The sequence below is a fragment of the Thamnophis elegans genome, chromosome 5, assembly GCF_009769535.1.
Source record: "Thamnophis elegans isolate rThaEle1 chromosome 5, rThaEle1.pri, whole genome shotgun sequence".
Taxonomy (NCBI): Eukaryota; Metazoa; Chordata; class Lepidosauria; order Squamata; family Colubridae; genus Thamnophis; species Thamnophis elegans.
This window is the reverse complement of record NC_045545.1, coordinates 18,372,080-18,396,250: the sequence shown is the minus strand read 5'-3', so window position 1 is coordinate 18,396,250 and position 24,171 is coordinate 18,372,080. Positions and strand designations below refer to the sequence as shown.

General features: G+C 36.4%; 1 protein-coding gene across 1 annotated transcript in view; it reads left to right on the top strand.

Moving 5' to 3' along the window:
- The first annotated feature begins 7,310 nt into the window (after window positions 1–7,310).
- The window catches only part of ADGRL2 (adhesion G protein-coupled receptor L2), a 219,557-nt gene continuing 202,696 nt past the window's right edge, over window positions 7,311–24,171 (top strand). The window contains 1 exon segment of the mRNA XM_032217356.1: window positions 7,311–8,589. The gene's annotated coding sequence lies outside the window, so the exon portion shown is untranslated.

The following is a 24,171-nucleotide window of genomic DNA, read 5'->3' as shown; positions in this document are numbered from 1 at the left end:
CTCTGGTGGCAGCTAATCCAGCCTGACCTCAGCAGCTCTTGCCTTTTTCCTTTTATATTTTTACATTTTCATCATGGCAGACAAGAGCAGATTTGAAATCCTCTGTGAAACAGATGGAAAAGGTATGTGGGTCGGAGGGAGGGGGAGGAATTCAAAATTAATGTAATTTGTAAGTAATTGTATTATTGTAAGTAATTTGTGTGTGTTTGTGTGTGTGTGTGTTTTACCTGTCTCTGCTGGCGCGTGGGCTGGCACTTTTTTTTAATGTCGGACAAAGCGGCAGGGCTTTTGGACATAGCGGCAGGGCTTTTGGACATAGCAGCAGGGCTTTTGGACGCCCCGGCGCTATGTCCGACATAGCGGGATGCCTCTATGTCGCAAAAGCCGCTTTCTTTCTTTTTGCCTCACCAGCCATAAATCTCACAGCACGTCACTGCATAATGGATATAATATATTGTATTACTTTTTAATGAAATAAATGAAACAAGCACCAGAATTTAGTATTATTTATTTACTCCAGACTAGGATAGAATTCAATGGCAGAAATATGCTAAAATTGAGAAAATTGGAAAGGAGGTGAATACTTTTTTTTTTTTTTTTTTACAGAACTGTATATCATGTATCAAGATATTCTCTCAGATGGTAGTTGGGTATTCTCAACAATTTCTCTGTCTAGCAGAGGAAACAACATTGTATGGCTCTAACTGGAAGGGCAATTTAACCCATTTTGTCAGATAGTTTCAATCTCCTTTTGGAAATGTGTTCTCCCCAAGAATGCAGCTGTCAGGACAATTGGCTAAAAGTGTTGTCGGGAACCCTTTCATTAGAGCCTATATACAGTGAAACCGTACACAATTCCTTAAGAAACATTGCAATAATCTATAATGGCTGGCCATTAATCTTCAAGTGCCTTATCCAGTAGGTTTATGAATAGCTCCTACTGGCTTGACTAGAATTGCACCTATAACAGAAAGAAAAACCTAATATTTAATAGAATTGTGTTGGGGAAGATGATTTGCTGCTTTTTTTTCTTTAAGCAACAACACAAGTGTCACAATTGTTTCGAATAATTTTTGTTCTATGGTCTGAAAATCAGATGTCATGGACAGTCATGAAAGTGTTGCATTATTCTACACTTCTTGCATGGGCTATGATAATTTAAAGATGTGGATCATATAAGAAAGCTGTTGATGATATTCATTGTTCATCATTTTATCAAATATGACCAAGGCATCACCAATGAAATCAGGCAAGCAGTGAAACTCATACACTGCTGATTTATCAGTTATTTTGCTTGCTTTATTATTTTATTTATTAAGTATATTTGCCTTCTATCTTATTCTAAGCGGCTTGTTATCAGTGTATGAAATGGGCCCCGATACTCAATAAAACCCTAAACTGATATTTGCGGTTGGCATTTTTAAAATATCAGTAATGAAAAGTCTTGTTAGAACTAAATTTGTAAGGTATCGAATAGTCTGTTATACAAATTGTAAATTGGGTATGCGCACATGAGGGGAGAAAAAAATGGCAAACAATTTTAAGAGAATGTATATAAAACACTTACAATATAAAGCCCAAATGAAATAAAAAGAAGGGTGAGTGGTAAATATGAAGAATGAATACAAAATGTTTCATTTTCTGATAAGATATAAGCAAAGAGGATACATAGACATATGCATGGTAAGGACAATGCATATAGCCATATGTAAGTACATAAGAGGTAACAACTCTATCATGTATCTTTTATTTTTCACACACAAACACAAAATATTGTGATCACACAAAAGTAGAATTAATGTTGGATTAAAAGTTTTATCACAGCCCTGACAAAAAACTTCTGGCTGAAATTGCAGGAGAAAGCCAAATATTTGTGTAATTTTCTTAGTGTGAAAATAGTGGGGTTGTAAAATGTATAATTAGTGTCATGCTTTTAAAATCAGTATTCTGAGACAGCTTTCTTATTACAGTTCTGATCCCCTTAATAAGGATCTAATCCACATTAAGAAACACAATGAAAATCTGTTGATATTCCAACCAAATTACAGTATGTGAAGCAATCTAGTCTAAATCACACCCTTTTAGGTTGCATTGATTGCACATGCTTAATTCTCCTGCTAAGATCAATAAGACCATCAATGTTTAGCTATAACTGGATTGTGTGCCCTATATTATAAACAATTGCTTCAATTTATCTAAGGTTACATATATAATGAAATAGAGGGTGGAGGAAAAATGGTTTCTGACATACAAACACTTGTCTTCTGGGCAAAGTGAATAAAAAGCAAAATGTCTGTAGGGCATATAGAAGTGCAAAACTTTCACTCACATGTGAGTTTTCTGTAATTCCCTGTCCGGCACATCTTTCTCTCTCTTTCTTTCCTGACAACTAATAGATAAGGTGTTTTTTTTTTCTTCTAGCAAAAGAAAAGCAAACACAATAATCCCTGTTTATTGTTGCAAGGTTTGTGACCCAGTCTTGCTCCCAGTTTCTGACTGTACAAAGGTCATCAGCAGTCCCTATGTCAGTACTCCCCGTGCAAGTTTCTCATTTGCACTGGCATTTACCTTTGAATTACAGAGATATAGTTTATGTAATAAGATATAGTTCAATGTGCAACTTAATGTATTTGATCACTTTATATATACCAACTTTGTTTTTGTAAAAAAAAGCTCTGTAAGGATAATACTTTACAGCCCAAAGGAATTTAAGTTGAAGAATCAGAACCAGCTTGTTTCAGTTTTCAGTGAGTTGATTAAATAATCCAGTTCTGGTATATAACATTCACTTTCATGTTGTCTTTAAACAATTCAGGGGGGGGGAAGGGAATGTGACCCTTTAGCTTTCTTTTAAGAGATCAGTGAGGTTCCCTTTGAAAAGCAAGACTGGCATATAAGCACTTTTGTACCTGTAGTAAAACTGATTATACCTAGGGAAATCTTAGCTGCATGTAACAATGTTGTCCTATAGCACAGAATCAAGCAAGATTCAGTGATTTTTCCCAGATATAGAACATGTCTTTTAGATCTCCAGGCTGTCAAATCTAGTGTTTTTTTTCCCCTCTGTGAGACTTTGAGAATTCCATGTGAATCATCTAGCAGTCAAAAAAAAATGTAGCTCTCAAGATTTCACTCTTCTTCGATTATGGTACATATTCTTATTTTTCTATACAGTGAATTCCTTGTCCTAGACTTTCTTTTTTCCTCAAGAAAGCTTTGCACATCCTGAGATATGGTGCTTGGATAATGCATGATTAGAGAAGACTGAGTCTGTACATCCTGGGATTCTTTTATAGTGTCTATCTTTTTTCATAAAATCCAGGCAAAGAGACACTTTTTCTTCTCCAAAGCATGTTTTCCTTCTGTTTGAACAACATTTTGCTTCCAGCTATTCTAGACTTAGTTAGAACGGTCAGAGTTTTTAAATGCAGAAGGTAAACATGAAAAGAGCATTATTAAAAAATTCAACAAATGTCAGAAGCATATTCTTTACTTTGATTATATTAATTGGTTATCAAAAGGCCTCTTAGATGAATCTGAAATTTTGTTTTTTAAAAATGATTATGTTGGCTATCAGGAAAAAAAAAAGACCATTATGATGCCTCTTCAGTGGTCGCAAGGCATGCAAAAGAATTTCTTAAATTTTCAGATCTCTCCACCCGGTATGTTATAATGAAAAACAAATGTGCGGGGCTGGGGGCGTGGGGAAGAATCTGATATAATGTTGAATGTTAAACTCATGGACCTTATCTGGTCAGATACTAAATGGAATGGGGAGGATTATGTGCATATTAACATTACAGCTTGTGAGGTTGTGAGTGTCTCAGTTGAATTTAGGATTTTCCCTCAGGTTGCCAGGATAAGGAAACAAATAATCAAGGCTGGTTCTCTTATTATCTTGAATGATATAAAATCCAGCAAACTCTTTCTAAAATCAGGTGAAAATATAGGCTATTTAATAGATAGAGAATACACTGTTTCTCTACAACTGTACTGATTATTTATACACAAGGCATCAACTCATTTCTATATTAGCATGCTAGAACAGAAGAAAGGATCATGGCATGCACAATGTTTTGCAATAATAATGAGCAATATTACTGCCTTTTGTGGCCTCATGGATTATTTTAGAGAGAGAAAAAACCTCAATTGACTAATTTTCAAGGTATATGTTGTTTAGAGTATGGAATCTTTTTAATCACTTCAAATTACACTTAAGACCACTACTTTTATGCTGTGAAGGATAATTATATTCTTTAAAGCAGTTTCTGTTTAAAAAAAATTGTAGCAAAATGTGTTGTGCCAACAGATCCAAAAGGTTATGGTAACTTTGAAGGTTTACAAAGTGAAAATGTTTCCTATCTGATTTTATGTGCAGTTTCCCAGAATGTAAAGGATTCAGCTCTTTCAAGTGTGCACTGCATAAGTCACCCAAGGAGAATAACCCTAGGACAATTTGTGGTAGCACAGTGTAGCTAATATGGGAGGACTGGCTCTGAAACTGACATAATTCATTTCAGAAGATTGACCCTAGGGCAATTAATGGTGGCAAGCAGAGCAAATACAAGAGGTTTTTGAATACCAATCTGGGCCTTGTAGTAAATACAGCAGGAAGGGAAGGGAAAAAGGGATTGGCTAGACAATCAGGACATGGGTGTGTCACAGCTGTATCGCATATGCAAAGCTGTAATTATTTTGTAATATGTATACCAGTAAACACATAGTATCTTTGATTTTAATACAAACTGCACCTATGTTGTTGTTAGTGGCGAAGTCGTGCCCGACCCATCGCACCTATAAGACTGCTTTAAAACTAAAATATTCTTGCAACAGTCCATACGACCCATGTTTTATCTTTTAAGATTTTGTGTATGACTTTAGTGTCCTTTTATGTTGTTTTTTTATGGGATGGAAGTAGACAAAGTGAATCCTGAATTATGGCATACTATATGTGAACATCTCCTTTTTCTACATCATCTATGATAACATTGGTAACCTGAAGTTTTCCACATCATTGTTTATCAGGATAGAGCAAACATAGAAAAGCAAGGCAAAAGGGAGGACAATCCGATTCCTATCCCAGATAGTATGGGCAGGGGAAAAATGGTTTAACACGTGGTGATCCATTTAAACAATAGCCAAAAGGGTGGAGTGGGGTAAAAATGCATGGGTCAGATCCATGCCCTGATCCAAGCGTGTGTTATGGTTATTCAACTTGGGCTGCAAGATACAATTATATTGTACTTATGGTCTGATCATAGGGTGTCTCTATTGTAACATGCATTGCATACTTAAAGCCAGACGTTTTGTAACTAATTATGCAACCAATTGTTGTGAAAGTCTTCTCTCTGGTCTCTTACATGGGCACTTCAGTGACATGTTATTTAGTCTTTATCCATGCAAAAAATGAACCATGTTCAGTTTATGCATATTCAGACTGGTAAATAACTAGCTCATAAAGTTATTTGATTAAACTAGGGGCATATTGTGCTTTCAAATTCTTACTAGAAACATGAAACAGTAACCATACAGAATATTTATAACTAATTGACAATATAATCTTGCCATGTCTGGTATCAATAATTATTGTTAATTTAAAGTGGAGTGGTCATACTTCAGGTTTATTGGATCAAAGAATCAAGAATAACTAATGAGAATGAAGCAAAATGCTTACATAACACATTAAATAATATTACTATTCTAGGATTCATCCTCATGTCAGAATTGAACTGAGCTTGCATTTCTTCACACAAAAATCCATTTCTGGTGAACTCAAACTTTCCTTCATTTCAATAATCTCAGCGGTAAAATGCCCAAATCTCTAATTATATAACATTCAGAAATGGTTTCCGATATATTGCAGATAAATGACACGTTTTGCTTTACTGATTTAATGTGTAAATTTATTTCGTCTATATAACATACTGCATTTAAAAATGTGATCAGGGCAGGTTATCGCAGGGCAACAGCTCCACACTTGCCACTCCATGAGGTGTATGAAATCTGATGTGTGAACCAATCCAGAGAACTAGCAGTTTTAAAAACATCCAGTTTTCAGACCAAACAGCACTTCCTGAAATGGAGTTTGTGTTTGTGTCAAAGTGAGAGAAATTCTATCTCTGAAACAATTTAGTGAGGAAATAAACAAGGTCCGCCCCCTCACAGTATTTTGGGGAAAGTACACCTTCCTCAAATTATTTACAAGCTTTATTGATCTTACACCGACACACATATTTGCACACTGATAGGAAGGAAGGAAGGAGGGAGGGAAAGGAAGGAAGAAAGAAGCGAGCCTGGGGCTCTGCGAGGGTCGTTGTAATATTTGTATCGTTTTCTTTTCTTGATCTCGCCGTTGCTTTTCCTCAATGCTGCACGTGGGCAGCTTGCTCAAGCCCCCTCTCGCTGCCCCGCAAAGTGAAACGCACGATCGCAGGCGACCCGAACCGTCAGAGTGAAGAATGGCGGACGGGCTTGACGTTTGAAACCTGCTGGCGGATAATCATCCGCGCCCGATTAAAAGCTCCGCGACTCGAACTTTCAAAGCTTCCCGCCGCCTTCGCTTCTCCCGCGGCGTTCGCTTAACCTTCCTCCCTTTTCCGAACCCCGCTGTCGCCGCTTCAGCTCGCCAACGCTCTCCTATCGGATCGTGGGGCTAACCTAACGACCGGGCAGGGAAGGGTGGGCTGGGGTGCAGCGGGCAAGGGAAAGAAGCCGGCGACTAAAGTTTGAAGGAGCCCGGCGCTCGTTGCCCATCCGCCCGCCCCTTGTGCAAGGGAACGGAGAGGGCCGGCGAAGCGAACGGCCGCGGCGTCTGCGAGTCTGCAGCGCCGCGACCGGTTGGAAAGGGATCCCGGCCGTCAAGCAGCCTTTCCAGTCGGGACCCTGAGATGCGCTCTCGCTTCGAGGCTGCCCCAAAGCTTGCCGTTGCCATTGGCTGAAGGGAACCAGCGTCTCCTGCTGCTGCCGCCAGACCGGCTCAAGCTTACACCGACGCCGTTCCCCCTTTCTCCCCCTCCTCGGATCCGCGTGCGTTCCTCTTTCTTTCTCTCTCTCTCTCTCTCTCTTATTCCAGCCCACCTTCTTTCCCCCCCCCCCCAGCGGTGCCGCCGCAAGCAGCTGAAATGGACTGGAAAATGGCCAGTGGTGGCAGATCGAGCTTTTAGATTATCCGTTTCACGTTTGGTACTTAGCTGCCTCTAATCTGTTTTTATTTGCCAGAACTCCTAGTTTTGGCGGGAGAAGGAGGGGAGAAAAGGGAGGGGGGAAAGCGGGCTAGAGGGGGCGGGGGTGTGTGTGGGGGGGAGCAGAAGAAAAGCTGCCGCTGTCGCCGTTTCTCTCTACGATAATATGTTTATATGATTAGCTGAGCCCAGGGGTGGGGAGAAGAGAGAGAGAGAAAGAGAGAGAAAGAGAGAGAAAGAGGGGGTGGAGATTGGAAGAGGTGGAGGCTGGAGGTGGCTCCAGTTCAGAGCTAGTGGAGAGTCTGTGTCAGGACTTCGCAATCCCCAGTCACACACGGAGAGGTGCATGAACGAAAAGGAGCTGGCGGTACTATTCATTGGGTTCCCCCCACACCCTTTCCATTCCTTGCTTCCTTTTGGGCGATTTCATGCTCTCTTCTCCCCGTGGTTTTAAGCGCGGCCAGTTGGGCTCTTGATCTCCTGTTCTTCAACGGGGCAGAGCATCCGAGGGAAGAAGACGCGAAGCCCGAGGAAGGAAGGGCGGGCTGGGACTGGATCCTGCCAGAGGCCAGAATGTCATCAAGGGTGATGCAAAGAAGATGGAAGAAAAGGACGGAGAAAGAGAGGCTGCCTTTTTAGAAGAAGATATTTGATTTTCTTTTTTTTTAATGCCTGGTGGTCTCTGAGCATTGCAATTGCATCCAACCCCCCTTCTCGCCTTCGCCTCCTCCCTGAAGAAAAGAAACCGAAGATCGAATTATTGGCATCGTGGTTTTGTTTTTCCGTTTTTTTCTTTTCTTTCTAAACAACCGTTCCAGTTGCTCAAAGAAAAGAGAAATCTAGGACTCCAGGGCTGGTCATATCCAGTGGGTTTTGCACCTAAGCTCTCTTTTGTTGTGGTGCTTTTAGAGTACCGGAAGAATTGTTTCGATTTTTCTTTCTGGCTTGTGCCGTTTCTTTTCTCCTCCCTCTAATAATTTGCCTTCCTCCCTCTTTTTTTTGAGGGGGGAGGGAGAGAAAGAGCAGCGCGCGTTGGGAACTGTGGGGGGAAAATGTTGACTTAACCCCTCCAAAAGCCCCTCGGCTGGCTGGGTTTGCTTGGAGAAAGAGAGAAGGACGAGGAAGAAGAAGAGAAGCCGCTGCCTTTTGTACGTTTTTTTTTTTTGTCCCAGCTCAGCGAGCTGCGAAGCCAGCTGTTTCCCCGGCTTTCAAACACTTCTACCCAGCCCGGCTCTTTTGCCTGACCGGCGATCCTTCGGCTCGATCTGGCTTTCTGCTGCTGCTGCTGCTGCTGCCGCTTCCCAGGCCCAACCCTCGTGATCGTAAAGGGACTCATCCAGTGCACCTCCTTTCTGGGGCACCCAGATGCCAGAGAAACCCTGGCCCGCAATTGGCTGCAAATCCAAAGGTAAGCGAGGTTGGTGTGTGTGTGTGTGTGGGGGGGGGGAGAATGAGCTTTTCTATACTTACGGTACCTGTTTGCTTACTTGGGTTCCTCCTGCTTTGCGAGCCATTTCCACGCGAGGGGGCGGCTTCGTGGGAGAACGGGGTGCGCGTTCCTCGTCCTTTGTTTTCCCTGTGGGGAAAAGGGAACCCCGCCAATACACCCGTGAGATGCCGGGAACTCTTTCCTGTCCCACTTTTTCCTTATTCGCATTCATTCAAACATTTCTATTTTACCTTTTTTAAAAAAAACCCACTACATAAATCAAGAGTATTATTTATGACCAGGGATGGGAGAGGCAAAGAAGTGAGAACTGGACCTGAGGCCCATGTAGGTAGGGGAGTGGAGGAAGATTGTGATTGCCACTGCTTCCAATAATCGTTCCTCCTCCTGGCAAAGAAAGGAGTGATGGTGAATGCCAGTGACCCATGAAACAAGGGATAGGGAAAGAAGGGTGACCTGAAAATGCAATTAGTTGTGAACCAAGGCTAGTAGAGATGGCACTCCTTAGGATCAAGGCATCTTGGAGAAAAGACTTAAGAGTCCTGGTAGCGGAGAGCAAGATAGATCAGATTCAAGCCAAGGGAACTGTCCTGGGAGAGGAACGCATTGATATCCCTTAGCAACCAAGTTCTTGTTCAGAGGATTGAGGTTTTGGAAGAACACCTTCACATGGGGGTGATTGTTCCCCTTGTTTTGCCTGTTCTTGTGGCTGGCTGGCATCAGACCCTGGATTGGTTGGGTGGGTTCAAGGAGAGGTACCTCTCTGACTTGCTAAACTTTGCCCAACCCTACCCATTTGATTTGGCAGCGTTTATCATCAATTTTGATGGAACTTATTGTCAGCTTGTTAGAGCTATTCATAAGGCCCTGTGATACTTCCCTGTAAGAAACGGGAGGTGATTTTAAACAAGTTCCCTTGAAAAGGAGCCTGCCAAAGAGAGTGGGGCTGAACAAGAAATGTATGGAGGGGAGGGGGATCTTTCCAGCCATTGTCTTCTAACTGTTTTAAGTTCTTATTTCATCATGGAAAGAGGTTAGTGTGTGTATGTATGAATGTAAGAAAGTTCCTTGGGTAACCTTCCTTGCTTCAGAGATGGAAGAAAAAGCTTCAGGGGCAGTCTTGCAAGTTTTATAGTAACAGCAAGAGCCATCTGGATCCTGTTACTGTAAGAGATTTTTCTCCTCTCTGTTTTTGGTTTGCTCCTCCAACATTCTTTAGTGGAAGCACAGATTCCCCGACTGAGAGAGATTCTTTGGAGGAAGCTGCCTGGCAGTTGATTTCATTAATCTGGCTGCATGAATGCCTAAGCAGGCCCTTCTCTTGTTCCTCCTCTTGCATTTTAGTTGTATATTGAAAGGGAAAAGTTTCACTCCTTGAATAAAAAGACCCACTTGTTGCACACACATTTTCACCTATCATACAAGGAAGCAGAAGGGATCAAACCGTCCTTTGCATGTCTCCTATAAAGGCTGCCACTTAGCAATAAATAACAGTTCTTTCCCGGTTGTGGCCTAAAGACTGGTTTCTTCTTTGCTCATAGAAAGAAGTCTAGGGCCACCTGGAGACAATGCAAAGAAAGTGTGTGTGTGTGTGTGTGTGTGTGTGTGGCGTGCTGGAGATGTCTGGAAGGATGTTTGCTTTTTTCTTTTCTTTTTAGCATTAGAATATCAAAAATAAAAGTCACAATGAAATTTAGGGGAAGGGGATACTGGATATAGGAAAAAACTCTTACCTTTTCAGAGGCTTTCAGGTATGGGAAGATTTCTTGCTTGCTCATATGTTGGAGATAATAATAGCTTCTGATAATACTAGTGATGGTTATTAGATGCACCTATAATTGGTATGGCAGAAGGGAAAGATAGCTTATTTGGGGCTTCAGGTGTGTGTTTCTTTTCCTTCAGAAAATATTGTCCTTGTTAAAAGGAATCCTGCAGAACAAATCCTCTGTTGTTTAGTTTCTTCAGATACTCAGATTCCCTCCCTTTTGTTACTTGCTACTAAAAGAGGTGCCATTTCACATCATTCTGCACAAATTGTTTGAATTAATGCAAGTGTGAATTCTTACCCTTTGAAGGATCCTATTAGCATATCAAAGGTTTCTTAGCTTTCAGCTCAATTGAGAAAACTTCAGTCTGTCTTCCATTTGCTTCCAAAGCAGAGGCCCAAAGGGCAGTGAGGAATTGAAAAGGGGTAAAAAGGGGAGGTAGAATTGGGTTATATTTCTGAACTTTTACTGTTTTGTAATTATGCCAGGGAAGAAACATAGTCTGTATGCTGCTGGCCCTTGTAAGCAGCCAAACAATTATATTCCATTGATTAATGGTTTATACTAAGAAAAAAGAATGACCTTTTTCATGGCAGCCACTGTTGCATAGTTTCTGGTATCTGCTAGTTATTTTGTTAGTGGGATTTGTGAGGCCTTTTCTTTCTGGCTCATCCTTGGATATGGTCTACATATCAGTGCATTGGGGGGCTGAATGGAAAAGAACTTCTAATTACTTAAAACGCACACATCCACACAAATCAGTCTTTGAAATAAAAGACCATTCTGTTCACAGCCTTTGAAAATGAGCACACATTTCTTTCAATGCATCTACTAGGAAATCCATTGTTTTTCCTTATAGTTGATGCAGAATGTTATTTTTGAAACTATGTGTCCGGTAAATTTATTGACAAGTTTTCCAAGATAATAAGAATACTTAGTTGCTTTTTTCATTACTGATGATGAAGATACCCAATATATGGGTAACTTACTGATATGTTTGGGGTTTTTAAAATTTTGTTTTGTTACTGTTGTTTCTGCCATTCTGAAAAATTGTGAAAAGTAGTATAATCAATATTTTTCAAATAGTTATATCAAGAAACCACTGTTTCATTTGCTTATAGAATATTTGCAAATTATATTTTAAGGTGCTGTTGCATCCTGCACCCTTTTATTCATTTGTTGTAGTACTGATTATCCTGTCTTAGTAAAAGAGATAGCTCATTTTACTCCTTCATTATCTTTAAAAATCAGTATTCACAATCTAGCAGACATGGAGAGCAAAAGAATGCGGTCCTTCTTCGGTACATCATTCATAGGAAATCAGAATTTAGGAGATATATTAGGCTTTACAAAAAGAACTTCCCTGTCATCTCTAAGTTCTCTCATGCTTAGTTTTGTTTCTCCAGTTTATTAAGTCTTTACAGAGATCTTTTGATATGACTTTTGATGTTCAATTTTAAATGCAATTGTTTTATAATAAGACAGTTCTGATATTCAGAATTGTTTGTTCATAAACAAAGAGGGTTACCTAGAAGCAAAATGGGAACAAAATCTAATGTAAGATGTTTTGATAGCAGAAGTTCATGATTGTATAGGGTCTTTTAGGATAATGTGAAATTATGTAAGGATAGTTTCTTAAAGTTGCTCTTTTTCCCATTAGTCCCTTTTTGGAGGGTATATATTAAGACAGTTTTCATTAGGACACTTAAATTGCTTTTAGGTTTTCTGCTTTGGATATAGAGTGCTATGGAGGAAATAGATTATCCTGTAGAGCTAAGAGAGATAATCTAAAATTTATCTTATTATTTTGACACATTGGATTTGATTTTGATATTTGACAATTTCAAATGCTGGAGAATGTCATAGAACAAAAACTTTCAGCATTTTGTAGAGCAAGATTAGGTCACTTAGAAATTAATGTGCCACAGCAGTGTTTGAGCCTGACATTTTTAATCATACTGGGTTATGTTCTGTTGGCAATAGAAATTGTACATAGATTTTAGGTTGCTCTGGAAGCTAACAGATGGAGAAATCAACTTATTGTATCAATATGGAGTAGAACAAACCAATTATTTAAGGTTTTGATTTGAGAGATTCCATTAAACCCTCATTCATTCTCCCTCTGTTTGTCCCTCACATGCATGTACACGTATTTACATATTTAGCTTCCATATTCATTAACAACATCAAAGCAAGTAGCCCATTTTGTGAACAGCAATATTGCAAGTGATATTCCAAATCTTAATTTAAGACAACAGTGAGAGCTTCTGTATGTTTCCTTCCTTCAAATAAACAGAGACAGGTATTTTTTAAAAGAAAATCTGCCTAGCAGCTAGTCCATAATTTGTACCTCAGAATATGGCTTCATGTTTCCTATGTGGAGGAATGAGAAGTACTAAAAAGGGGTACTTAAGATGTACTAAGAAAAGTATGCTGAAATCAAAGTAAAAGTAAGTGTGTGTGTGTGTGCGCATGCGGGGGTGCATACACACATACATATAAATTGACATTGAAATAAACTGATTTTCATATCTGTCACTTAGCCTGACTTACTTATTGCATTTTTAATTGACAAAAATGCATATTTCAAAATGAAATACAAAATTATAGTATTTTGCACCTGCTTGCAAAAGAGTGAAATCACGTGCCATTTGGGGTTCCTAATGACAAATACAAATGTATAATAAATACTACATTAAAAAGTTAAGAAAAATATGAATTGATATTTAAAATTACAAGCTTTCAATTTACATAGTGTGGTTCCCTAATGTATGTCTCAAATATAATTGAATTTACTGTCATTTTGAGACATTTTCTCTTTAATGTATTTTTTAAATGAGCTGTTTCACAGTACATATTACACCTAATCTCTGGATTTTAGGCTTATTTGGTATTAGTACTTTCAAATAAGAAGTTTTAGAACCCATTATTATTCCACCAGATGAAGACTAGGAAAAAATAATCAGGTATAACTGGGATAGGCTTATAATTTTTAATCCATGTGCAGAAGAATAGTTATGGGACAGCAAATATCAGGCCACTCATAATAGAATTACAGTAATGAAATCACCCCTAATAGTTACATATCACATATTACATGCAACTGTTGTCTGAGTATTTCATAAGGCTAATATGGCACGTATAAAAAATCCAGTAGAGGTAATTTGATAATTCATTTTAAAAACCAACATACCCTAAAGTTAAAAGATATAAAATATTCTGGATGGATAGGAGTCATTGATGTTTAATAATTCTGCATGAAGTAGTAATTCAGTCAGTTCTTTATACAGCTATATTAGCTGAACTTCTGGGGAAATGCATTTTTAAAAAGATATATTAAAGATGATACCCTTGTATCAATTTAGTGAAATAGAATGCATTATTTCTTACGGCTTGCTTCTTTATTTCTGATGAAAATTACTTGTGAAGTGCATTCGTATTTATAAGTATTTTTATTGACATAGACATGACAGTTCTTTAATTGGAATTGAAAACTGCATTGTAACTTGCCATATTTAAAATTTATTTTAGGAGAAAAATGTTCTCAAACAGGTTTTGAATTACACTGCAAGAAAGATTAGGGACTATTATCACAAATGGTACATTTTATAAATTGAAGAAATAGTATATAATTAGCATGTGTCATTATTTCCCTTTCCATGTGGCATTTGTAACAGTGAATTCTTCAACTACTTGGAAGTCTGCTATCTCACCCTCCCCCCCCCCCCCCCGCACACATACACCCAAAGAAGTAATGATCAAAAACATAGCGGTAGATTGTAGTAAATACAGAAGTAACACCTGCAAGGAAAGTGCATTCAGAAAAGCAACAGAATCACTATTGATTGTTTTAGTGGCAGAAACAAGCTTAAATGCAACTTGTGTAATTACACAGAATGAAGTTTTATGAAGTAATATGCTTCATCTTCGCAGAAGATTTTTATATGTTGTTTGCTGGTAAGTAAAATCCCATCACGGTGGTATAATTTTGTTCAATTATCAAAGCAGCTAAGAAGGAAAAAATCAATTTACACTGAAAAACCACAGAAATGAGATTACCTTGTTAAGCAGGAACTTGCCTACAGTGTCTAAATTGCTTAGGATGATCAAGAATTGCAGTATTTAATGCACTAAGAAGAATATACACCAGTCTGCAAATTCAATCATAGCTATTTTCTTTCTCTATAAAGAGCCTACCAGGTATCAATTTATACTGCTTTTATTTTATTCCTTAAAAGTGCAACACTATTTTTCACACTATACATAATCTGTATCTATTTATCTGACACATAGTTGCTAAGTTCAATTTTGATGGAAATGTCATTGAACTTGTTTTTGAAGAGGATAGATGGACAATCATCATTTTTTCAAGAAAAAATAAAGGCTAAAGATAAATTGTACTTTGCAGAGTGGTCTTAATAATATACACATTTATGCCATCAGTACAGGAAAACACTGTTTATTACTCCACAAACTACTGTTCAGCTTTAGTAAAATATATATTTGAATATGCGATAGGGTTTCAGTGTTGTCAAACATGCACATTTTGTCTGCTGATTATATGTTTTGTATTTTGGTAGCCTGAAAATATTGCCTCTGTAGAGGAAGTTAGAATTTCTAAGTCTTGCTTTCTCATTGAGACATTTTGCACCTGCCTTTGCTTCCTAAAGCACATAAATGCCTGCTTCACTGAATCTCTAGGACTGTCTTAGCTAAAAGGGAAAGGCACCATAACAACTTTATTTGGGAGAGCCCCTTTGTGAATCACAAAGTTATCTCACTTGAATTTGTGAATAAAATAGCTGAAAAGAGAAGACAAATGCCAACTGAATAAAGATGTTAAACCAGATTTTTGCCTCAGGTTAAAATTGAGGTATGCTCTAGTCCAGAGGTAATGTCTCCCTCTACAGAGCACAAAAATAATCAATGAATGACAGTAGAGCAGCATATCTTGAGAAGAAAAGAGGAATCTTTGGAGGATGATGTTTTGGAATAGTGACATTAAAATATTTTAAGGAATTTAAGAGATTGATTATGAAATAAACTTCTGCACTTATTTGTTCTTCAGCTGAAGGCAGATGGATAAACAGGATATAACTTAATTGTGAGCTGTGGTGAGGGCGTTATAGACAGAAATGATTCTCTGAACAAGTTGCAGGAATGAAGCTGGCACTCAGTGATTTAATATTTAAAACAAAGACAAGTATTTTGACTTCCACTTCAATTCTTGCAAGAGAATTCCTTCCTTCCACCTACCTGCCTATTTACTGAAAATATTTTGCAAGAAGTATTTTATTTGTTTTCTCTTAAGTGAAGTAACTAACATTTAAATAGATTTGTGCCACTGAATATGATCCATGATTTATAAACATTTCTACTTCAATTGTTCAACATTAAATTGTGCTGTCTGATTTTTACAGGAAGCACATCAAAAATGAATTGTACGCAAACCAAAGACTGATCAAAATCTTGTGTTTTAGATACCGCACTGTGTAATTCATCTGTTCAGCCAACAGTTTGCACAAAGGATAATTCAAATAAAATATGAATTAAGGTCCTAAGTCAAATATAATGAAATAAATTATCATTAGCTTAGAGGATTTTTGGCTAAAGCATCCTTTTAATTTTTATATCATTTTTGCTAATTTTGCAACTATGTTTCAATATTTTTCATTCATTTTAAAAATGGAGATCTTAGGCTAAGTTTGCACTAAATGTCTACTATTAACAATATATACGCCCTGTCCCTGCTGCCACCTTCAGCTTCTTATAACATTGTGAAGACTGGTAAATGTTTCCATTTGTTTTCTGAATAGTTCAGTTTTCTTAAAGCAGGGAAAAACAAGTCGCAGAAATAATTATTATAACACCAGCATTTATTTATGGATGTGCTAATTTTCAGTGAATAAATAATCATTTTTAACCAAAGATACTATAGCCTGCTGTATGATCAATTAATATATATACAATATATAAAAAACCAGAGACATGACATACAGATTAAAATTACACCAGTTTGATTCATGATTTGTGAAAATTTAGATAATAAAATTTGAGTACTATAAACATTTCCAGAATGCTTATTGGAACTTTTCAGCATGTTGCCACCTCCTGTATTTTAAAATCTTTACCATTCAGTTTGTTTCTTTGATGCAAATTCAGTCTTGCATCCAGCCTATCTTGGCACAGCAGTTTCTGTCTGCTGTATTTTTGTATGAATCGTGACTGCCTTTTGATTATTATTTTGTTCAGTTGACAGAGTACTTAAAGTTCCTTTACTACTAAAATTGTTCTTTGCTGTTGAGTGAAGAAATGACTGCCTTACTTTGGATAGTTTGATTTCTTCTTGTTTGGCTGATATTGTTGGTAATTAAATTGAGGTGGGGTTTAGAATTGATTTTGGAGCAAGGTTTTATATAACTTAGAGTAGGTAGTCATTGCAATCACTCAGAAGAGGGAAATAATTCTTAGTTTTGACCACTGAGTAATCATAATTCAACCCATAGTTATGTAGTAGACCAGTGGTTTATTAGACATCAGAGATTTTTAGCCTAAAATTACAAGTAGGATCTATAACGAAATGTTGTGGTATGAAGTGCAAGTATTCAGGAATTGAGCCATTATCCCCCTATCATTGATTTTCTATTTTACGTTTGAATTACTTTCTAGTCACTGAGCACTCTTCCTGAGCTGTTTTTAGATTAGTTGCTCCCCATTCCCACCCCCACCTTAAGGATTTTAGTCTAAAGAATTTTCTGCATTACTGCAATCTCAGAGTTTTCTCAAGTTTGCTGTTGTTCTGTTGTGTAGCTCTCTGCATTATTTTGCTTAGATAAGCAGTGGCTCTCATAACTGAAATTGTAGAGGGAATGATATCTTTATTGGCATGCCAAGCATTTCTGACACACACTCCCACACTCCCACCCACCAGAAGTGATTCCACCAAATTTGTATAAGTATACACACAACATACATACAAACAAACAAAGCAAAGTTCATATTCTTCTGCTTTTCCATTTAAAGTGTTGTTGGGTGGCATTTTTTTGGCAAGCAGTTCAGTCGGATTTCATGATAGAACATGATTGTTAATATGACTCAGTCATTGTCTACCATTTTTGACATGTCATAGCTTGATGCTATTTGTCAGAGTTTAAAGGAAGAATTTTGTTGGCTCAATGCAAATAATGATATAGAGACCTTTTGAACTAGAGAAATAAAATTGATTCCCAAAAACATACTTTCCCTAAGAGTTTTGTTTCGTGCCCTTTCAGTGGCATGGACGGTTCAGCAACAACTGTGATTGCATTTTAATGCTGATGGAATATTCTTCGCTGACTGACAAGACCTGATTGCGTTGAGTGTCGGGTATACATATCTGTACTAGATGAATGTCTTTTGAAATCATTGTCGCTACCTTAGTATACATAGAAGAAATTTGTCTGATGTATTCAAGTTAATCTTGCTCACCTGCAGAAAAGCAATTGAAAATGCAGTGTTGCTGATGGCCAAAACAAAAACATTAGGAAAGAAAGACAGAATTTTTAGAGTGAATGGTTCATTTCTCTTTTGGCTTATATTTACTGTGCATGGGAGACTAATTAAGGTTTTCAAAAATACTACCTGGTTCATTTGTTTTTGAAATGGCTGTTCTATCTATACCCCCTTCCTTATTATTGCACATTGTCCTTCTTTCCTGATCTATGTTTTGGATTATTAAACTTACACAGTGATTTTGATTCAGTGTTCTGACTTACATGATTGCAGTCCAACATTGTGATTGTGACTAACTAACTTTTTGCTAATATCCACAGAAACACATCATTTGGAAGTAGTAAAAAAGAATCAGTACATGACAAATAGTAACAAATAACCAAAATAACAACTAGAAATGTCCCTTTTTGGATATGCTTGTCTAAAATAAAATAAACATTTAATTTATAATTTGACACTGAAAACCCCATGAATTTGTTTTAATAATCTTCTTTAACTATATTTCCTTTACCATATTCTTTATATTTAAAATATAAATTTCCTTCTTTCTGTCTATGTTATTTTATTTAAACTTGATAATAACTTTTATTTTTCTCCTCTTTGGTAATGGTTTGCATTACCAACCATATTAGAGTTTGGTCCTTATTTCTGTAATTTATATGCAGACTGCTGAGATTGAAATTTTATAAGTCAGAAGTTAATTTTAAATGGAAGTGATTTCCTGATTAATAGAAAAAATTATGCCAAACAGATAAACTAAAATCTGGTCTGTTTATATAAGAATACATCGTTTATCTCATGGAAACCCTCATTGAATTCAATAGAAATACATAAAATTGTGTGAGAGATAAGAACTGATCTCTTTTAGAAAGGCAATGAAATATTCTTCATCTGGGAAAAAGGTGATATTATAGTTTTATGGTAAAATATAGACTCTTTGAGAATTCAAACAGTAGTGTGGATTGATTATTAACTATAGTTCCATTAGATTTCTCTAGCACCTTTGGCGCAGTATGATTGAATTTTATTGAAATTATACCGATCATTAGATAGGGACAATAGTTATAACATGTACATCAAACAAAATGAAATTATTTTTCTTCTGTGTAAAAGAATAGAACTCTTTCATTTGCAAGAGAGCGGAAAAAAACAGTTTATGAGAACGGGTAGCTTTTCCCCAAAATACTGTTCTCCTTTCAGATTATGAGCTTGTTTTTCTTAAAATGTGCACTCTCGTATCCAGTGTAATTGATGCTAAACTTTGAGCCACTGAGTTAATCCCAAATGGAATCAGTTTTGGTTTAGGTGACAGAGGGACATTAAACAGAGCCCTAGTGCTGGGTTTGTTTATTTTGGATAAGAAGATGATTTAGCCTGGAAGTGATGACTTGTTTTGGGTGGTCCTCTCCATTTCAGGATGGTCCGGTGTTGGTTTACTTTTACCCATAAAAGACTTTATGAGGTTTCAGAAAAGAGACTTTTGCATCTTGGTGCGCAGAACCAATTTAGCTGCTTTGAACTGTATAGAGTCACCAAGAGAGCAAATAAATAAATAAAAATAAAATCAGGATGCCTCCTTCAGGACCTACTGACATCAGGTAATGCTTATGGAAGTGAAATAGCTTTCAGAATTTTCTAAAATATTGTCAGTTTGTTTGAATTCTTTTGATAAACTTTGCATTTCCTACATAGTTTTCTTTTTTTCTTTTTTTGCCAACTCTCCACATTACCTGCAGAGGGAGCTTGTATATATGATAATCTAAATAATCATTTTATTTGGGAATAAAACATTTCCCTCTCTCCAGCATAAATGCAGTTTCTGTTTGTTAATAGCATTCTTTGTTATATCACTCAGATTATAACTGTTTATGTGGAAACATGCCAGAGAGTGGAAGACTATATTTTTATAGGCATATTTTTTATGGTGGACAGTGTCTTGCCACATATAATCTTAAAAAGATTAGCACATTACCTCTAACTCAGGGCAAAGGCTGCTCTCTCAGGTGTTGTAAGTTGTTTTAAATGTAATTGTATTAACTCTTTACTTCGGTTACAATAGTTGACAATAATTATAAATAATATTTGGAAAACAATTATGAGTCAGGGTAATATTGTTAAATGATTTTTTTATCTTCATTAAAACACATGATTTTTATTAGTGTAATTTAATGCTATATTTTTTTGAATTTTGTAAATTCAGTATTCTTTCTCATTAGATTTATTGCATACAAATGCAACGTGAATGCTTAATATTTCATTTTTAATTAAAATTTAACTGACAAATTAATGTAAAACGTAATTAAACGTGACATCCAATTGCTAAACATTTAAAATACAGCAGCAAACCTTTTATTGTTTTAATAAATACAGAAATTAAAGTTAATGGAAAAGTAAAAGTATTGAATTATGACTAATAAGCATATTTCTATCAATATTGACTACTCCATTTGGTATAAGGAACTAAATCAATAAAATATTCCTCTTTTATTAATTAATATCACTGTTTTAAAATAAATTGATTTATACTTGCTACTTGGAACAGGGTTCAAATACCAAAGCAAATTATAATAAATCCATAAAATCATCCATGAAATAGAAGAAATATTTGTAAGATAAATAAATATACTCCTTATCTTACTTGCTAAGCAAGAAGGAAAATAGCAAAGGTGTTTGAAATATCATTTAGGCAGAAAAATTGTGATTTCCCCCCTTTTAAAATAGTTTATATCATACTGTCTGCTATTCAGTTTGATGTTGATGCAAAATTGTATATGCAGTTTCAAATTCCACAAAACAGAAATAGCATTCAATAATATCCTTTCTTGAAACAATCCTTCCAGAAAATTGGTTTGATAGTATTTTTTCTATAGCTTTATTACAGTGTGCTAAACTTCATGTGTAAAATGTTCAGGAGAATGCAGTATAATATGATTGTATTTTGGGTAATAATTTCTTTAAAAAAGAGAAGATGTTATGATATTAAAAAAACCATACTTAATATATTAATAATAAATATATTAATATTGACTCATTTATTTGAACTGGCTAATCTTTGCTAATAAAAAAAAAATTGGCTTATTGTTATAACACCAAATGGCCATTTAAATGGAGAAACCATGCAGATTTGCAATAGGTGATTCTCTAATAAAGAGATTTACAGTATCATATAAGGGCTATTGAATGGGAATTACTGTTCTAAATCATGTTTATGTATTATCATAGCAATATAGTATCATATTTGCATGGAACATTTTCTTAAGAGAATAAGAATATTAGCCACAGCAATTACATATCAATAGAATTATGATAGTAAGATTGGTTAAAGATCCAGAAATACTAATATTGAAATAATCTAGTATCTGGATTTGTGGTTCTTACTAAGTTTGATCCATCCTTTATTGAGCAAATACATCTAATAATAAACTTATTGTTATCTATTGGCTTTTCTCCTACATAGAAACTTTGTTCTTTTGCAGCTACGACTACAGCAGGATTATTCCAAAAGTTTAATGGAACTTGAAAAAATCTAATGGGATTTTGTGAAAGAAAAGGGGCAAAAAAAATGTAATCAGGAGCATCCATAGCAATTTTTCTGCGGTACCACAGAAAAGGCAGGCCTTGTTCTTAGATTTTTTTTTAAAAGCCTAGCTGCCATTTGGGAACAGTTTCCACAGCTTAAAACCCTTGGAAACGTTTGATGTAAGTAGTTGTAAGTAAAACAGAAAGGGTGACTTAAACTAACATTTCAATATATTTTCCCCCAACTTTGGTAAATGGAAGACATTATCTTAAGCAGATTGCTTAAGAGCTGTGTAGTCCTAATGTTGTGGTGGGAAAAATAAAAAAAAATCATCTTTATTTGTCTTGATTTTTTCTTGTGTGTGTGAGAAAGAGAAGAGGCAGGGAGGGGCGGAGAAAAAACTATTTATCAAATTTTTGCCTAGACAAAGAAGAATATAACGAATAGTACAGTTTTTGATATATGTAATGTTGTTATAAGACCTAATTTAGTGTAATGGTTAAGGAAGGCATTGGGCTAGATAGAAACTGAGAGACTGGAAGTTTTGGTCCGCCTTAGGCACAAAGCCAGTTGGGTGACCAGTCACTTTCTCTCAGCCCTAGAAAAGAAGAAATGGTAAACCACTTCTGAAAAGCATTGCCAAGACAATTACAGGGACTGAGAATCAGACACAATTGAATGGAATAAAAAACAAGTTATTGCTTTAGTACTACTACTTCTACTATTTCTGCTGCTGCTGCTGCTGCTGCTGCTGCTGCTGCTGCTACTACTACTACTACTACTACTACTAATAATAATAATACATGTAGATTCTTCCTAAATATACAATAACAATACCAATAAATACTTCCATAATCAGTACACAAAATTTGACAAAAGTCTTGGTTCCAGATTCATGCTTCGGAATTCGCTCTTTTCTCTTATTTCCTATTACTATCTTGCATGATGCAGATAGACAATTTGAAATGTTATTTTTGAAGGCTTAAGTGGAATAAAGAATTGACTTAAATAGATGCTTGTTTGCATAGAACATCAAGCAAGTTTGAGTACACTTAATTTGCAGGTGCATTTTATTCTAATGATCATTGGGTTTGGTTGGATGACATAGTGGATAGACAGACAGACAGACAGACAGACAGACAACAGTCTCTTTCTATGCTGAAGAGATACTTGAAGAGTTGGACACTAACCTTACTTCCCACTAGCTTGACTACAAAAAGCGATAGTAACGTAAAGACCTGTCATCTGCTTGAGCACATTGGCTTTTGCACATTGGCTTCTGCTAAGATGAGATTGTTTCATCTTGATTTGACAGACTTCGGGTTGATTGACCGTACGTATTTGTAGATAGCTAAATATCTCAATGTATTAGAATGATTTTTGATTAATTCGTAATTACATAGCTAAGATATTTGCAACCTATTGACAGCAAATACAAGGGCATACATCAGGTATGAGGCCACCTAAGATAAATGTTGGGTTCAAAGAATACTGTTTATACTATCAGCAATAGCAGTAATAGGTAGGCTTGTGCAAATTATTTGTTAAGGTGCTTTACTTGCGAGTGAAGGGCCCCTCTGGATTGCTATGAAACTGAATTGGCCACAGCTGTTTGGTATAGCTGCTTTGAAGTTCTGATGCATAAATCAGGTGTCTCAGCGACTCCAGAGGGGTGGATCACTCACATGCAAAATGCCTTATTCGATGATTTGCAAAGACCTATTAGTGGCTGCAGATAAAGGCACTTTGTCCATTGTCTAGTACAAAAAAAAATACTTTTCCACATTTTGTTTCTACCTCAATATCTTTGGTGTACAATAGCTTGTTGGTCAAATCTGCATAGGTTCTTTTCTTCTCATCTCTTTCTTCTTAGGCTATGGGTTTTTACGCAGTGACAGTACTTCATTCAATAAAATACGTCGGTAGAGGACACTCCCCCCCCCTGCACAAAATAATTCAGTAAATCCACTGACCCAGTTTAAGCTGTCTCTGCTTGTGTATTCCCTGCTCTGTACTTCTGCTGTGTGGTAGTGGCAGAAGAGGACTCTAGAAGCCTCTGCTTGACCTTGTTTTCTCCAAATTTGGGAATTCCCTTAATAATAGTTTCTTAAAATAATCAAGATAAAGATTAAAATATACACTTTAATTGTACATTGATCAAAAGATGTCTTTTCTTCAGATATGAAAATATGAAGCAGACATACATGCAGACATTTTTTTCAGTTTTAAAAAAATTAAACCCTCAGCTCAAAATATGAATACATAGAAGGACGTAAATAAAAGTATAGATGGAATTTATAAATACGCCTGACTTGAACATAAAATTGTAACAACCTGGTATATACAGAATGGATATCCTTTTAATTTTACCAAAGAATATATGTGCTAGAGAATGATTCTTAAAGTGTAGTCCTGAGACCTCTGAGGGATCTGAGAAATCAAAATTATTTGCCAACCTATGTTGAAAAATAACACAATATTAAAATCCTCTCAAAGAGTGGTGTGAAGCGGTAGCGGAAACGATTGTGTCTTAATTTTTAAAACAGCCGTTATCAATAAATATAACCCATACAAACAAAATTTCTTTTGGGCTCCTCCATAATTTTAAAAAGTGGGTAGTGGTCCTTGGCGGAAAAAAAAGTTTAAACACTGACTGAGGGGATTATAGGATCCACTTAATGGAAGAGAAATGTTTGCCATCTTAAATTATTTATAAAAATAATAAAGGCGGTATTAAAAATATCTAAAGAGGCGGCCTTGTACATG